Here is an 18,057-nt window from a genome sequence, read left to right as displayed (position 1 = left end):
CATCCGCAAGTGTTCCTATTTGCAAACTTGGCAGGCTTTTGGAAAGCACCGGTGAGGAAACACACGCATTCTAATGCAGGACGTATTTCACAGTGGCTGTGATCTGAAAATGATATCTTTACCAAAATTATTATCTTTCTCAAAAAACTAAAAATAGGATTACCACAGGAGCCAGCAATTCCTCTTCTGAGTGTATACCCAAGGAATTGAAGCAGGGACTTGAACAGGTGTTGATACATCCATATTTACAGTGGTCAAAAGATGGAAATAACCCAAATGTGCATCAGTGAATGAGTGAATAGAATATTTAGCCTTTTTTTTTTTTTTTGAGTCGGAGTCTCACTCTGTCACCCAGACTGGAGTGCAGTGGCACCCTCACAGCCACTTCAGCCTGCACCTGCTGGACTCCAGCGATCCTTCCACCTCAGCCTTCCAAGTAGCTGGAACTACAGGTACGCGCCACCACGCCTGGCTAATTTTTTGATTTATTGTAGAGACGAGGTCTTGCCAAGTTGCCCAAGCTTGAGTCCATGGGCTCAGGCAATTCTTTCACCTCAGCCTCCCAAAGTGCTGAGATTATAGGTGTGAGCCACCGCGCCCAGCCTAGAATAGTCTTTTTTATTATTATTATTGTAAAGATGTGGGGTACAATTCAGGGTTAGGTATACAAATGTTCATTATGCAAGTACCCTTGTTGAAGAGGTGTGCCCTCCCAGGTATTTAGTCTTCAAAGGGAAGTATATTCTTGCACATGCCACAACATGGATGAACCTTGAAGACATTATGCAAAGTGAAATAAGCCAGCCACACAAATGGGCAAATAGTCTATGATTCCACCCATCATGGAACTAACTCATTTATTCAATGTTGATGTGAGGTCTGTTCATGTTGATCCATGTAGATCCATTGCATTTATTTTAACTAGATAAGTCAAGTTCTAGAGACAGAAAGCAGAATGGCGGCTGTCAGAGGCTGGAGGGAGGAAAGCAGATTAGTAATTTAATGGCTACAGAATTTCAATTTTGCAAGAATTGAAAGTTTTGAAGATGAAAGGCAATGATGGTCACACAACAGTGTGAATGTGCTTAATGTTACTGAATTGTCCACTTAAAAAGAGTTGAAATAGGAGACTTTGCCAAGTGCATTTTACAATTACAAAAAACAAATCAATATAAATAAGATCATTGTCATGTGTGTCATTCTTATGTGACTCAAGCATCCCTAAAATATATTGCAAACCACCTTCCTTGTGTCTCCATGGCCCCGGCCCAGTTCAGACCTTCCTCTTACATGATCTGATCTATTATAACAGATTCCTGCCATGTCTTCCTCCATCCAACTCATTGCCTTCCCATGCCGCAGCATCATCTTAAGTTATTCTTCCATTACAAATGGTTTCAAACACGAAGTTTTATGATAAGCCCCATCTGCCCACCACCCTGGTTTTTTAATGTCATTACTTGTCTTGTCTTCTTTGTACCCCAGTGCTGTTCCCATTCCTCTCTTTCCACAGAGACAGAAACTATTCTAAAATTGGTGTGTTTTGACTGGGCATGGTGGCTCACACCTGTTCTCTCAGCACTTTGGGAGGCTGAGGTGAGAGGATTGCTCGAGCCCAAGGGTTTCAGACCAGCCTGGACAACTTGGCAAGACGTCGTTTCTACAATAAATAAAAAATTAGCCTGTATGGTGATGTGTGCCTGTGGTTCCAGCTACTTGGGAGGCTGAACATGAACGACATAGCGAGACTCTGACTCAAAATAATAATAATAATAATAAATAAATAAAATAATAATGATAATAAAGTTGGGATGTATCATTTAGCCTATATATTTACACTTTTACAACACATACATTTATATGTGTTGTATATAATGCATATATGTACAGATACATACAATACATAAGATATTGTTTAGTGTGCTTTGAAAATCCTACATAAATGCTATCATACTCTACATACCTTTCTTCAATTTGCTCCTTTCACTCAACATTGATATGAAACTTGTCTGTGTTGATACACATAAATTTAGCTAATTCTTTTTTTAAAGTCAGTCAGTGTCTCTCACTCTGTCACCCAGAGTGCAGTGGCACAATCACAACTCACCACAGCCTTGACCTTGGGCTTAGGGGATACATCTGTCTCAGCCTCCTGAGTTGCTGGGACTACAGAGGCACATCACCATGCCTGGCTAATTTTTTTACTTTTTTGGTTTGTGGAGATGAGGTCTCTCCACAAACCAAACTCCTGGGCTGGTATCAAACTCCTGGGCTCAAGTGATCCTCCCACCTTGGCCTCCTAAAGTGCTGGGATTATAGGCATGAGCCACCGTGCCCCGCTAGCTAATTTGTTGTAACTACTCTATGGTATCCCACTGTGTAAGTAGTACCATGATTTTTTTGTCCCTTCCTCTACTGATGGTCATTTAGATTACTTTCAATCTTTTGCTTTACAAACAATGAATAATCCTATTAAATACATGAATTTCCCTAGGGTGCACACCTAGAAGGGCAGGTACTAAAACTTAGGATATGTGGGAGCATTCAATGCCGCAATGGAATGCCTGGCTCCCGAAAGGTCCAGGAAGGCATTGCTGGACTCGGTCTGAAGGCTGAAGGATCCGTGCCTCACCCCTCCCTTGACCTCTCCTCACCATCTCCACTTGGTACCAGCAATTCCAAACACCTCTTCCTCAGACTATCTTCAAGATCAGTCAGGGACAGGGGCACACAAGGCCATCCCGCAGACGTCCGCTTCCCGGTAGCTTGAAATGAGTCACAAAGATACCACCTGGCCAAAAGAGAATGGAAAGTTAGTCTCTGGGGTTTCCAGCCTCTCTAGTGGCAAATGGGGAGGGAGAAGCTATTGGAAACGGCTCTTGGACTGCTGACCAACACATCTGCCACCTCACCAAGTTTGGCAGATATTGTGATATGGGGATTAGAAAAAATTGAACTATAAATTAGTTAATTTTCTTCACATATCAGTAATCATCAGTGAAATCAGCAAAACATGGTAGAGTGCTGGGATTATAAGTGTGAGCCACCATGCCTGGCTAGTTAATTTATTGTAACTGCTCTCTGGTATCCCACTGTGTAAGTAGTACCATGATTTATTTATCCCTTTTTATACTGCCCTTTGCAGAAGCACATAGCCTTCTGAATTCACCCCAATACCTCCCCCGTCTCCACAGGACTTCCAGCCCTGTGTCTTGTGTAAGAATCACATATAGACATGTCTCTACATCTCTATGTGGCCATCACAAAAGGAAATCTAGGTAAAGACGATATCAACAAGTAGCAGATGTCTTTCATATTTTAACCAACTTAAGTAAACAAGGACTTCCCCTGCCTTCTAGCACTTTGGATTTATATGCTTGTGTGTTGACATGCTGAAGAAAATCTTATCTTCCCAAATTTGGGAGTCAAAGAAGCCCAGTGGGGACAATATTGGAGGTCAGGTCACATGCCCAGGCTGGAGGGGTAGCTGACAGACACCATGTGGAAATATGTGTCCCCATATGAACAGAAATTCTGATTTTCTTTCTTTTTTTTCTTTTTCTTTTTTTTTTTTTTTTTTTTTTTTTTTTTTGAGAAAGCAGGATTTATTGAGAGGACAGCAAATCTCCCAGAGCGAGGGGACCCAAGGGGGATTGCCCAGCTTCTGATTTTCAAAGAGAAATCAGAAGTTTGGATTTTCATGCAAAATATCCTGTCTTTAAGTGTGGCAATGAATTCAAAATAATTTTAAATACTATGAATGACAAATGCAATGGATCTGCAGGCAGAGGCCAATGTGTGACCTCTTCTCCCAGAAGTACAAGGGTAAGACTTACTGATAATGACTCCTCAGAGCTGCCTTAATTTTACTAATTTCGCTCACCTCTCTCCCTCCCTTACACTCAGAGCAATGATTTTCTACCAGGAATTACTAATGCAATTTATAAGTTGTAGTGCTTGGCCAAGCATGGTGGCTCAGGCCTGTAATCCCAGCACTTAGGGAAGCTGAGATGGGAGGATTGCTTGAGCCCAGGAGTTCATGGCCAGCCTGGGCAACATAGCAAGATCTTATCTCTACAAAAAAAATTTTTTTAATGTAAAAATTAGCCAGGCATGGTGGTACATGCCTATAGTCCCAGCTACTCAGGAGGCTGAGGCAGAAGGATCGCCTGAAGTCAGCAGGTTGAGGCTATGGTGAGCTCTGATTGTGCCATTGCACTCCAGTCTGGGCAAACAGAGTGAGAAACTGATTCAAATAAAAATAAATTTAAAAATTTTTTTAAAGTTTTAGCACTCATGATGTTCAGTGACTGTTTTGCTGTTGCTGTTGTGTGCCGTTTGTTTTTTCACATAACCATGCATCCTGCTAAACCTAATTAATACTCTGATGTTGAATCCTGAGATTGGAGCTCAGTCGGAGTTTGGAGAAATCTGTTTGAGTCCTGGTTCTGGATGAGGCCGCTCTGGTGGGTATTCATGTCCACAGTGTGAGCAAGTCATATCAATGGGTGAAATGGAGGCGGCAACGCATGCCCTGTAGGAGATGCTGTCACTCAGCAACAGCACGTGTGGGGGACGTCCTTGGCCTTGATGTAGACAGTGATGCACCACATAGATGCATCTTGGATTCCATCTGCTCTTCTCACTGCAGCCTCTGTCCCCCAAGCCTTGAGAACTTGAGAAGCTGGGAGAGGCCCCACTTTGTCCAACAGCTACCTCCCCAGGACCTCTGGTGGCACATCCTGTGACAACCCTGGCTGCCCACTCCATGGTTTTGGGCAGGTTTCTCCAAAGAGACAAAGTTTGAGAAATGCTCTCAACAAAGAGAAGGAGGTCTATAATCCTAGCACTCTAAGAGGCTGAGGTGGAATTGCTTGAGGCCAGGAGTTCGAGACCAACCTGGGTAACACAAGACCTTGTCTCTACAAAAAATTAAAAAATTAGCCAGACGTGTTGGTAGTCCCAGCTACTCAGGAGGTCAAGGGTGCAATGAGCTATGATTGTGCCATTGCACTCCAACCTGGGCAACAAAGCAATACCCCTGTCTCTTAAAAAAAATTAATTTAATTTAAATTTTTTTAAAAAGGCAAAGGGAAGGAGGGTGTTAGCAGATGTGAACATGATCCTGGCCCACCTGCAAGCTGTAGACAGCAGAGGCTATGCTGCCACCAGGCAGGGACCGGACAGCTGCTCTAGGAAAGGTAGGGGCTGTTTGGGCTCCAGGAAAGTTCTTTATCTTGGCAAGGTAAGTCACCCATTCGTCATGGAAGTAAACACAGAAACCCGAGGGCTGACCACCACTGATGGGCTTAACAACTTACGTGGGTCTTACCTGAAGACCCATCCCTGCCAGTGGCCAGGCTTCCCAGCATTAGGAAAACAAGCAGCTTCCCCTAATACATTCTCAACGCTTCCCTTCTGACACCAAATGAATAAGGAAAAAGCAAACCGCACTTCCTCCCTACTCACACTCAACTCAGAACACTTGCAGGACCGACGGGTGGGGTTTTTCTATGCCTGAAAATCCTCCAAGGTCCCTGTGGATGCCAACTGGGCATCCTATAACTTAACATTACTCTGACACTCCCTGCCTGGAAGCAATATCAGGTCCCACAGATCCAGGGCTCAGTCCCCCAAAACACACCAAACCCTGCCCCATCTCATCTGCTAATTGCAGCTCCAAGTTGTCACCAGCACTTCTGGCTGACCAGCTAGAAATCAGAGGTGCCCAGAAACCTGAACTCAGGAAACAGTTTAATTACTAGACGACATGTTTGAAACGAAGGGTACACTCAAGAGCAGCTGGATGGAGAGAGGCGGAGGATGGGAATGGGGAAAGGGCACTGGGCTCCAAGCCTCCTCCAGCATCCCCTCCATAGACCCCACATTCTCAGCATCTGGGGGAACACCAGGCTCCACATCCCTCCAGCTCCCCTCCAGGGACCTCACATCTTCAGCATCTGGGGAAAAGGCACCAGGTTCCCCACCCCTCCAGTCCTTCTCCAAAGACCCCACATCCTCAGCATCTGGGGAGGACACTGGGCTCCACACCCCTCCAGCCCTCCTCCAGGGACACCCCACATCTTCAGTTCTCTGTTAGGTCTCCAACTCTGTGTTTCTGGGCTTCTATGGCGGCTTCGTCTGCTGGGCATGGTCAATTACATCGTCAGCCACTGGTGGTCACCAACCCTCAGCCCCTCTCCCTACCAGAAGGTAAGAGATGGGGAGACAGGCTGAAGGTTCCCATCCTTCAATCCTGCGGTTGGTTCACCTGGCAACCCACCTGCACCCAGAGCTTCCCAGGAAGCCCCAGCCAGCAGTCAACTCATTAACACACAAAAAGACACTATCACTAAGGAAAGCCCAAGGGTTTTAGGAGTTGTCTGCCAGGAAATGGGCGCAGAGGCCAAATATAGACTGCTAACATGTAACACCGTGTGTACATTTTATTTTATTATTTATTTGTTCACTTATTTATTAATTTTTTGAGTCAGAGTCTCACTCTGTCTATCTGGGCTGGAGTGCAGTGGCATGACAGGGATCATTGTAGTCTCTATCTCCTGGAATCAGGCCTCCTTCTGTCTCAACCTCCCTCATACTGAGACTACAGGTACACACCACCAAGCCCGACTAATTTTTTCTTTTTTTGTAGATATAAGGCTTCACTGTGTTTCCCAGGCTGGTCTTGAACTTCTGAGCTTAAGCAGTCCTCCTGCCTTGGCCCCACAAAGTGCTGGAGTTGCAGGTGTGAGCCATTCATGTGCTTTTAAAAGGCCTTAACAATGTCATTTTCAGCAGCATGGTGGCTCAAGCCCGTAATCCCAGCACTTTGGGAGGACTACCTGAGCTCAGGGGTTCAAGACCAGCCTGTGCCACTTGGTGAGACCTTGTCTCTACAATAAGTCAAAAAATAAGCCAGGCGTGGTAGCACTCACCTGTAGTTCCAGCACTTGGAAGGCTGAGGTGGAAGGACCACCTGAGCCCAGCAAGTCACGGGTGCAGTGACCCTGAGCATGCCACTGCATTCCAGCCAGGGAGACAGAGTGAGACTATGACTAAAAAAAAGAAAAAGTCATTTTCAAAGGAGGGAGGGTTAAGTGTGGCCATCAGAGGTGGGGCATCATTTTAAACACAATTTCCCCTCACTGGCATTGTAAGTCCTTACCCTTTATTTTTAAATAACTACACAAGAAAAAAAATAGCTGTAGAAGCCTCTAAATTCACATAAACTTGCCTGGAATTGTCAGTTGTTTTGTTTTTGGGAAACTATCATCCCGATCCAGAGCAGTGACAGAAGAAAACTATGGCCCCTGCATGCCCCAGGAGGGCTATGGGCAGATGACCTTGCTGAGGCCCAGCCAGCACTGGTATCCAAGATTTCTACTTTCTAAAGATAGTCATAGATGGAGGGAGTGTCCTGCGGGGACATTTTGACCAGTGCTAAAGGGATAAAGAGGACAGGCGCCCCCACCACAAGCTCAGCCAGATTAAACCAGATGGGAAAAGTAGATGGGACATCGGGGGAGCCAGGTCAAAAGGGAGTGAAGTCCTCAGTCATGAGGCCACAAAGTCAGAGGGACACCCTGGGGTAACCTCTTGGCCAGCCGTCAGTGTCCCATGAAACAAACCACTGAGCAGACCTGGTCTTCCCTAGGGAGCAATCAGATGTTTGCCCGATAGCCCACAGCCAATGGGGTGACCCACTTTTTTTCATCCTTTCAGGAGAAGTGAGGGTAGCAGTAGACAGACAACTGGAAACTGTGCCTAGCTGACTGACATCAGGAGAGTCCACCAGCCTTTTTGTGGAAGACATCGATGATGGAAAAATCCAAATTCCGCCAACATATGCATAAAGAGGTTTATTCTGAACCTGTGACTGCAGTCCAGGGCACAATCCCAGGAGGTCCATGTGCCGCACCATCGGGTTACAGTTAGGTTTTGTACATTTCAGGGAGACAGGAATTGCAGGTAAAATCATACATCAATATGAGAGCGGTATACATTGGTTTGGCCCCAAAACACAGGACATCTCGAAAGGAAGGTTTACAGGACTTGGGTGAGTTTTAGGGATCCTCTAGCTGATAGTTGGTGGAGTTAAGCTACTGTCTAAAGATTTGGAATCAGTAGAAAGGAATGTTGGAGTTAAGATAAGGGGGTTGTGGAGACCAAGGTTCTTGCTATGTATGAAGTCTCCTAGGTGGCCGCCCTTAAAGAGAACAGATGGCAGATGTCTCTTATTCAGACTACAGGTGTCGCACTCTCAGTTAATCCCTCCTGGATCAGGAAGGCCTAGAAGGGAAAAGATCTGGCTATGTGAACGGAGATTCTCTATTGATACAAATCTTTCCCACACACACACACACACAAAAGGGTTTTTCAGAGTCATTTCAAAATATGTCAAAGAAACATTTTGGGATAAAATATTTTTTATTTCCTTCTTTATCTGTTATGCAATGCTATGCCAGAGTCAGGTTGGAAAGTAAGCCACATTATATAGGGCTAATAAAAACCCACCCAATGAGATTTTCTGGTTTATGGGGCATGATGCCTTAGGCCCCTTAATTAGGAATTTGAGTGAGAGGAAAAAAGGTCAGAGTTTAGTTCTCAATATCCAACCCTGAACTGAGACTTTCTTGCTTCCTGATATAAGCTCCTGCCTTACAGTGCAAGAAAGAAAAGAAAGAAGGGGGGAGGGGCGAGGAACGAGGAGAGGAGGGAGGGAGAAAGGGAAGAAAGGGAAGGAGGAGAGGAAAGATGATAGAAGATGAAAGAAAATGGAAAGAAAGAAATAGAGAGAGAGGGAGGGAGGAAGAGGAGAAGGGAAAGACGAGGGCGAGAGGAAAGGAAGGAAGGAAGGGAGGAGGGGAGAGAACGAAGGGAGGAAAGAAAGAAAGAAAGAAGGAGGGGGGAGGGATAAAGGAAGGAAGAGAGGAAAGATGAAAGAAAAGAGAGAAAGGAAGATGGAGGGAGGAAGAAAGGGAGAGGGGAGAAGGAAGAGGGAGAGGGGAAAGGAAGGAAGGAAGGAAGAGGGAGAGGGGAAAGGAAGGAAGGAAGAAAGAGAGCGAGGGAAGGAAGAAAACGAAGGAAGAGAGGAAAGATGATAGATGAAAGAAAAGAAAGAAAGAGAAAGGAAGGAAGGAAGAAAGGAAAGAAGGAAGGGAAGGAGGAAGGAAGAAGGAGGGAGGAGGAAGGGAGAGAGGGAAGGAAGGAAGGGAGGAAAGAAAGAAAGAAAGAAAGAAAGAAAGAAAGAAAGAAAGAAAGAAAGAAAGAAAGAAAGAAAGAAAGAAAGAAAGAAAGAAAGAAAAAGAAAGGAGGGAGGAAAGAAAGAAAGGGAGGGAGGAAAAAAAAGAGAGACAGGCCTGGATTCTGACAGAGAGGCTGGTGGTGGGGCTTACTTCACACTCAGATAGTCCTATGAAGAAGACACTTCCTTTTTCTTACAGACAAGTGTACCACAGCACAGATGACTTAAGTGATCCACCCCAACCTGCCCGTGTTCCGAACAAGTTTATGAGTCTCTCAAATCCAGATGTTTCAGCACCATGTTATGCTCATTCAGCGAGATGACTGCAGTGTTCTGGTCGTGCCTCCATATAGAAAGAGTTCAGGGTCAGGCACAATGGCTCAAGCCTGTAATCTCAGCACTTTGGGAGGCCAAGGCGAGAGGATTGCCTGATCTCAAGAGTTCGAGGCCAGTTTGAGAAACATGATGAGATCTCATCTCTACAAAAAATCAAGAAAAATTAACTGGGCATGGTGGCGCATGCCTGTAGTTACAGCTACTTGGAAGACTGAAGCGGAAGGATCACCTGAGCCCAGCAGGTTGAGGTTGCAATGGTTGTGAGCATACCACTGCACTCAATTCTGGGCAAGAGAGTGAGACTCCAACTCAAAAAAAAAAAAGAAAAGAGTTCAATACATCCTGGTTGCAACTATTTTTCTTTTATATGCAGACATTCATATTCCAGTTAAGATTATTAGTTAAACTGAAAAATAATTCAAGTAATAATATAATTTATCAAAACATATTCCCTAGGAATTTCTGCTAGGTGAAGGTAGTATCTGAAGTAGCCAGCTTCCAAGATGGCCACCAAAAATTGCTGCCTGGTATGCACACCCTCGTATAGTCTTCTCCCACATTGTATCTGTATGATTAGTGGAATGCCACTTCTGAAGCTAGATTATAAGATATTTTGACTTTGGCCTTTTTCCCTTATCACTTATCTCCCTTCACTATCACTCTAGGATGGGTTGGCTGCCTTGTTGTGAGTGGCTTTACGGAAAGGCTCTCATTGCCAAGAACTGAGGCCTCATGTCAACAGCCATGTGGATGGGCTGTCTTGAAAGTCAAACCTTCCCCTATCAAGCCTTCAGATGATGGCACCCCAGGTCAGCACCACAATGGCCGCCTCGTGAGAGACCCTGAGCCAGAACCACCCAGAAAAGCTACTCCAGTCTTCCTGGCCCTTAAAACTATGTGAGATAATAAATGTTTATTGCTCAAAGTCACTATGTTTAGGGCCATTGTTACACAGCAATCCATAATGAATATATCAGCTCTTCTGGAAACCTTTGGCTAACCTCCAGCATTCTCTCCCACAGCACCTTCTATATTCTAGCATAATGCTGCAGTAGGCATGTTATTGAACTGAACTATTTTCATTTGCTCTGTCTTTGTTTATTTATTTATTTTTAGTCAGAGTCTCACTGTGTAACCCAGGCTGAAGTGCAGTGGCATGCTCACAGTCATCGCAACCTCAACCTTCTGTGCTCAGGTGATCCTTCTGCCTCAGCATTTTAAGTAGCTGAAACCACAGGAGCACACCACCACACCCAGCTAATTTTTAAAAATTTATTGTAGAGACGAGGTCTTGCCAAGTTGCCCGGGTTGGTCTTGAACCCCTGGACTCGGGCAATCCTCTTACTTCTGCCTCCCAAAGTGCTGGGATTACAGGTGTGAGCCACCATCCCCAGCTAGCTTGCTCTATGTCTTTGCTTCCTTAAAACAGTCTGTATTTCAGATTTTCATGAATTTAGGTGGTTCTTGCTATCTAAACAAAAACATCTTGCCTACTGTCACTCAACTAGTACATAGTTATTAAAGTTAATATTAGACTTATCTACCCAAGATCTTAGACATATCTTTTTCACTTTTGCAATAGAATCATATCAACTTTAACAGCAGAATAGTATGTACAACAGCAACACTCCTGTGCTTTCAAAGCCATCATGACCATCAGTCCAGACTTTTTTCTGTTTCCCAAATAGATTCCTATAACCTGGCAATAAAAGCAGTTCATCAATAGAAAAGGTAAAATAATTTCCCAGAACTCATTGCCTGAGTTGGCTGTACAATATCAGATTGGGATTTAAATGGAGATTTTAATTTTTTAACTCAGATTTAATTCTCAGAATATAATTTTATTGAAATCAAAGATATTAGTTCAATTTTATGATTGAACCTATGGTTCATTCTGCACTTTATACCTGTGGAGACTAAATTCATCATTTTTAAAAACTATAATATAAAACTTGGATGATTGCCGGGCGCGGTGGCTCATCCCTATAATCCCAGCACTTTGGGAGACTGAGGTAAGAGGATTGCCTGAGCCCACAGGTTCGAGACCAGCCTGGGCAACCTGGTGAGACCTCATCTCTACAATAAATCCAAAAAATTAGCCAGGCACAGTGGTGCATACCTGTAGTTCCAGTTACTTGGAAGGCTGAGGCAGAAGGATCGCCTGAGTCCAGTAGGTCAAGGTTATGGTGGCCATCAGCATGCTACTGCACTCCAGACTGGGTGACAGAATGAGACTCCTACTCAAAAAAAAGAAAAGAAAAGAAAACTTGGGCGATCAGTGACATTTCTTATTTTGTATTTGTAAGATAAGAAACACATTAGGCCAGGCTCAGTGGCTCAGTCTGTAATCCCAGCACTTTGGGAAGCTGAGGTGAGTGGATTGCCTGAGCCTGTGAGTTCGAGACCCACCCGGGCATCTTAGCGAGACTTCATCTCTACAATAAATCAAAAATTAGCTGGGTGTGGTAGTGCACACCTGTAGTTCCAGCTACTTGGAAGGCTGAGGCGGAAGGATCGCTAGAGTCCAGCAGATCGAGGCTGCGGTGGCCAGGAGCATGTCACTACACTCCAGTCTGGGCGACAGAGTGAGACTCCAACTCAAAAAAAAAAAAAAGAAACACATTAAAGACATCTGTCTACTTCCTACATAAATGGAAAGCAGTCCTCTTCAGTGCATTCTCCATCATGGTCATTACCAAGGTATTCACCATTCCCAGGAGGCTCTATCCTCAGGAAACAGAAAACGGCCCACCCCATCATTCCAAAGTTATCATCCATCCTTTCTCCAAAGTATATTAAAATCCAACAAAGGAACGGACATCAGTCCTGCTAGTATGTCCCCAGCCGAAAGCATTCTTAAAAGAAATGTGTTAGCTCTGGATAATGTGAGATTTGTCTATGCACATTGATACAATCTGCATCCAAGGAGGTTGATGGTGGTCGTGGCATTGACACACTTGGAAACTCAACAGTGACAGAGTTATAGACTCCACACATATATAACATCCTCAGGTTACATCTGGCTGCAGTCTAGCCTGGCAGAAACAATCAAAATAAAATAAATGTGCATTCAACACCATGTAATCAGGCCCAGAATTAAGAGTGAGAAGGCAAACCATCTACCCCATAGACACAACTTGGAAACTGAGGTCTGGAAGTATCTAGCCCTCTCCCCTTCAACACTAGTGGGCTCACACACACACCTTGCTTTCTACTTTTTGTTTGTTTGTTTGTTTGTTTTTGAGTTGGAGTCTCACTCTGTCGCCCAGACTGGAGTGCAGTGGCCGCTCCCGGCCACCGCAGCCTCGACCTGCTGGGCTCCGGCAATCCTTCCACCTCAGCCTTCCAAGTAGCCGGAACTACAGGCATGCGCTACCACATCCGGCTGATTTTTCTTTTTTTATCGTAGAGATGAGGTCTAGCTACCCAGGCGGGTCTCGAACCCGTGGGCTCAGGCAATCCACTCACCTCAGTCTCCCAAAGGCGTGGGATTACAGGCTGAGCCACCAAGCCCGGTTTCTTCTTTTTTTAAAACTTTTTTATTATAAAGATGTGGGGTACAAGTTGGGATTAGGTATATAAGTTGTGTATGTGCAGGTGAAGCTTGGGCCTCCAACTGGTCTTCACTCCCCCTGGTTTAGGGTCAGGTACACTTTGTGTTGTTATGTGCCCCCTGCCCCTTCTTCCCTCCCCGGCAGTGTCCCGCGACTGCCGATCCCTCCCTTATGCTATTGTGATGAATGTTCAGGACCCACTTATGAGTGAAAACATGTGGTATTTGGTGCTTTGTTTCTGTGATAGACGCTAAGAATGATGGTCTCTACTTCCATCCAATTTGCTGCGAAGTCCATGATCCTGTCCTTTCTGTCTGCAACCTTACTCTCTTCACTACATCAGCATAACATGACTGCTCCATGGTCCTCTGGAGCATAGCTTTACTATTCCAGTCGACTCTTGTCTAGGCAGATAATTTGATTGTTCACTATAGAAACTTCCCGAAAACATCCTTCAGTGCATCCATAGGAAGCATCAACACCCTCAGGTGAACACCCTCAGGTCTTCGAATCCCTCACTTCTGTATCTTTTCCTTGCTGCTTTCAATCCCACACTATTGTATTGTTATCCCTTATTCAGCCTCCACCAAACCCCTTCACTGGAAAGATTACCTTAAAACAAACTTCCAACCATATAATTTTTAAAAAAAATAAAATCCAAACTTGACTCTTATTGACTCTCAGAGAACTTTTGTTCATTTATTTATTTTTAATTTTTTGAATTGGGATCTTTCTCTGTCACGCAGGCTGGAGCGCAATGGCACAATCATGGCTAGCTGCAGCCTTGAACTCCCAGGCTCAAGAGATCCTCCCACCTCAGCCTCCCAAGTAACTGGGACTACAGGCATGCACCATCACACTCAGCTCATTTTTTAATTTTTTTGTAGAGATGAGGTCTTGCTATGTTGCCCAGGATGGTCTCAAACTCCTGGGCTCAAACAATTGTTCCACGTCAGTCTCCCAAAGTGCTGAGAGACATTATTAAAGCTCTGTCTAGTTTAGGGGGGTTCACTCTTTTGGCCTCCCTGGGCCATATCGAGTAAAGAGGAATTGTCTTGGGCCACACATAAATTATATAATATAATTAGTGTATATACATAATAAGACTATTTTTTATATTTTTTTAGCTATGAAGTTTAGAAGAATGAAAACAATATAAAACTAGTGGGAAATTCGACCTTGTTTCTGTAAAACTAATCTATCAATGTCTGGTATGGAAGTGTTTGCAATTCTTAGCAAGTTCTCAAGGTGCTCAGTAGAAATGTTTGTTCGAATTCTGCTATTTGTGTGCTTCATAATTGAAAACAGCTGCTCACAAATGTATGTGCTGCCAAAAAGCGATGTCATGAATAAGACATGATTGTGAACTTCAAAAATGGAACTACACGTAAGGTCACAAAGAAAATAAATGATGAAAAACCCATGACATTAAAAGATTTTGTGGGGCTGCATGGATAGCTATCTGGGCTTGGTTGGATATACCTAGCCTAGTTGGTGATGTCTTTTATCACAATAAATAATCACACAGCTATGACTTATCAACTGGTTGTACAGGTGGTATTTGGTGAGCCGGCATTAGTATGGGTGCTTAGTATGGATCTAGCAACAAACTCAAACTTTTGAAGACTAACATATAGCTTGTAACCTATTTCCCCTGTCAACTAAAGAATGACAAGCTCTATATGATGTTAAGTGAAGAAAGACGAGGTTCCTAAATTTGGAAATAAGAGTTTAATTCTCATAAAAGGTGGCAGCCTGAAGACTGCCATCCTGACAGGGCTCTGACCAGAAGCTAGAAACAGGCACTTCATGGGAAGAGGGAAGGGAATAGAAATAGAAGCTGAGCAGGGTGGCAAAATATGCATATTTAATAAGCTATGAATATTCATGAAGGGGACGCACAGACATGCATAGTGGGCTGACATGTATGCAACATATACCACATGTTCACTTTGGGGTGGAGATGACATTTGCATGTATTGCACTTAGGCCCCGTGTATCAAAAGGTCAAGCAGAGGACACAAAGGCCCTCTGTGTGCAGCCTCTGCAGACTGGCCAGAAGCACTCGGTGGTCAGTGGTCTCTGCAGAAAGGGCAAGGAGCAGCATCAGGCAGTTAGCTGATGTCAGTGGCAGAGTGAGTCTCTAAGAAGGTCCTGTTTAGCCCTTGGGGAGGAAAGCCTGATGACAGTTAGTGAGGAAGGGGGTATAGCAAGGTATATCCGACCTCCCGTCCCATCATGGCTGGGAGTTCTATTGTTAAGATTTCTCTGAGGTTGCCTTGGCCAAGATGGGGTCCATTCCATTGGTTGGAGGCTTAGGGTTTTATTTTTATTTCTTAAATTTTGTCTTATTTTGTTTCTTATCCACAGTCAGGTCTTCAATGTTTAGACAATTCCACATCTGGACATTTAAATTTCTGGCTGGGCTGGGCACAGTGGCTCATGCCTGTAATCCCAGTACTTTGAGACATGGAAACAAGAGGATTGCCTGAGTCCAGGGGTTCAAGACCAGCCCGGGCAACTTGGTAAGACCTCATCTTTAAAATAAATCCAAAAAATTAGCTAGTGTGGTGGCACACGCCTGTGGTTCCAGTTACGTGAAAGGTTGAGGCAGATGGATCACCTGAGCCCAGCAGATTGAGATTGCAGTGGCCATGAGCATGCCACTGCACTCCAGCCTGGGTGACAGAGTAAGACTTTTACTAAAAAAAAAAAAAAAAAAATTCTGCCCGGTCCAGCATTTGCTACCATATGCCCTGTCAAGATGCTGACAGGTATAACTTGTTTAAAAGAAATAAGTGTCTGTGGTCAAACAATTGGAGGACTGCTGAGTTAAGGATAAAACTCATTATTTTTTTTTAACCGTAGGACTTCTCAGGGCCTTTAGTATGCACTACTGAGTATAAAAAATATTCTAGAGGGAGTTATTCATATACAGCCTACGCAAAACATACATGAATGCTTTGCCCTAAAGCAGCTCACTCGATTCTCCCTCGATACAACAGTGTGAAGGGAAGCTTCCTCCAGCCTTCCACCCTTCTGCTAGGCCATGACTAGACAATGTGGCCAGAACAGAAGCTAAGTAGCCACTGCTGTCTTCACACCCTGCAGTCAGCTCCATGGTGATCTCAGGGCTGCCTGAATTGTGGGCAGGGGAGAGCGAAGAAATGAATCAGCCTGCATCCTGCCAGCCTCTACATAATGTGGGAGGGTGCCCTGGGCTATGCGGGTGGTTCCTACCTTCTCCTGAGAATGAACACTAGTCTTTCAGTGTCCTGCTGGGAGCTCCGTCAGCCCTTTCTGTATCTTGAGCACCAGACTTAGAGTTCAAGTTGCTGATCTGTGCTCCAAGGAAGGCCCCGCTGGCACAGATCCCTCGCGTTACAGTGAGGTGACATCTGGTACACTCTGCCCCCAACAGCTAAGACCCTTGTGCTTTTATCTCTCTCTCTCTCTCTCTCTCTTTTTTCTTTTTAGAGACAGGATCTTACTCTGTCACCAGGTTAGAGTGCAGTGGTGCAATCATAGCTCGCTGCAACTTCAACTTCGTGGACTTCGGCAATCCTTCTGCCTTGGCCTCTCAAAGTGCTGGGATTGCAGGTGTGAGCCCCCACATCTGCCTCAGTTTCCTTTTCTAAAAACTTGGCTAACGTTGTCAACCCTATGTGTTTTTTTTTTTCCTGTCCATGCCCCACTTACCTTATAGGTTATACAAAGAACAAGCTATTGGGAGGAGTGGGATATGGTGTATTGAAACCGTAAGCATAGTCCATATGGGATTGCCAATGTCAGAGAGAAATTAAAGGTCTCCACTGCAGGTCTCTCTTTCTTCGGAATCTCTGCACCCTTCAAATCATCACTAGAAGCTATGGGCTGATTTCCTTAAGGAGCCGCCAAGATGTGTCCAATTTGGTTCGGAAATATCATAGAAATAATAATCATTTTAAATGCCACCAATTATTTAGCACTTACCCTATGCCTAAAACTGGACCCTATATTAACTGAAATAGTCCTTACAACCTTATAGGGCAGGAGTTACTCTTTCTGGTTTGCACACAGGCTTAGAGACAGAATTGTCCAGAAGTCACACAATCACCCGAGGTGCTGGACCGACAGCTGTACCCACACAGTTAATCACTATTTTGTTGTGTGTTCCCCTTGGAAGAAGAATGTAGTCTATCTGGGGGGATGGTATCAAACCCCAGCTCTTAAATCTTTATATTAAACTGCACGAACACTGTAGACATGCACACTGCTCAGAAGATGATGTGTTCCCACGCTCACGCCTCCAAAATCATTGCAGTTATAAAACACTTGATGTAACTCAATCTCTTTTTCTCAACCTTGAGAGCTGTTATGAGAAAAAGTCTCAGTTATAAATGACAGACGCCGGTTTTAGAATGAAATCTATCTCGGTTAGGGTTTTAAAAAATATTTGCTGCAAAATATGTCCCTCACACATGCACACAGAGAGATAGTCTTTAAGGGCTTTTGTTTTTTTTTCCTCCCACAAAGGCAGCAGAGAAAAATGTTCCCAGGACCCAAGCTCAAGATATTCCTGATATCAGAGGCCTACACAAGCAGGGCTGCTGTCAGCAGAACAGAGACATTGCCAAGAAACCAGGCCGTTTCCACTCCACATTTGGTCTGAGGCCAGAGTGTGGTCTTTCAGCTTTTAGAAAACCCTCCCAGGCCTGGTGTGGTAGCTCATGCCAGTAATCTCAGCACTTTGAGAGGCCAAAGCAGAAAGATTGCTTGAGCCTAGGAGTTTGAGTCCGGCCTGGGCAACATAGTGAGACCTCATCTCTACCAAAACAAAAAATGTAAAAGTCAAATGATCACCGGGTTTGGTGGCTCAGCCTATAATCCCAGCACTTTGGGAGGCTGAGGTGAGTGGATTGCCTGAGCCCGCGAGTTCGAGAC

General features: G+C 44.5%; 1 pseudogene; it reads left to right on the top strand.

The window, feature by feature from the left end:
* The first annotated feature begins 5,119 nt into the window (after positions 1-5,119).
* LOC103255198 overlaps positions 5,120-18,057 on the top strand; it is a 16,011-nt pseudogene continuing 3,073 nt past the window's right edge.

The sequence above is a fragment of the Carlito syrichta genome, unplaced genomic scaffold (assembly GCF_000164805.1).
Source record: "Carlito syrichta isolate Samal-C Ts95f unplaced genomic scaffold, Tarsius_syrichta-2.0.1 Scaffold287934, whole genome shotgun sequence".
In the NCBI taxonomy this organism is placed as follows: Eukaryota; Metazoa; Chordata; class Mammalia; order Primates; family Tarsiidae; genus Carlito; species Carlito syrichta.
This window is presented reverse-complemented; position numbering and strand designations above follow the sequence as displayed.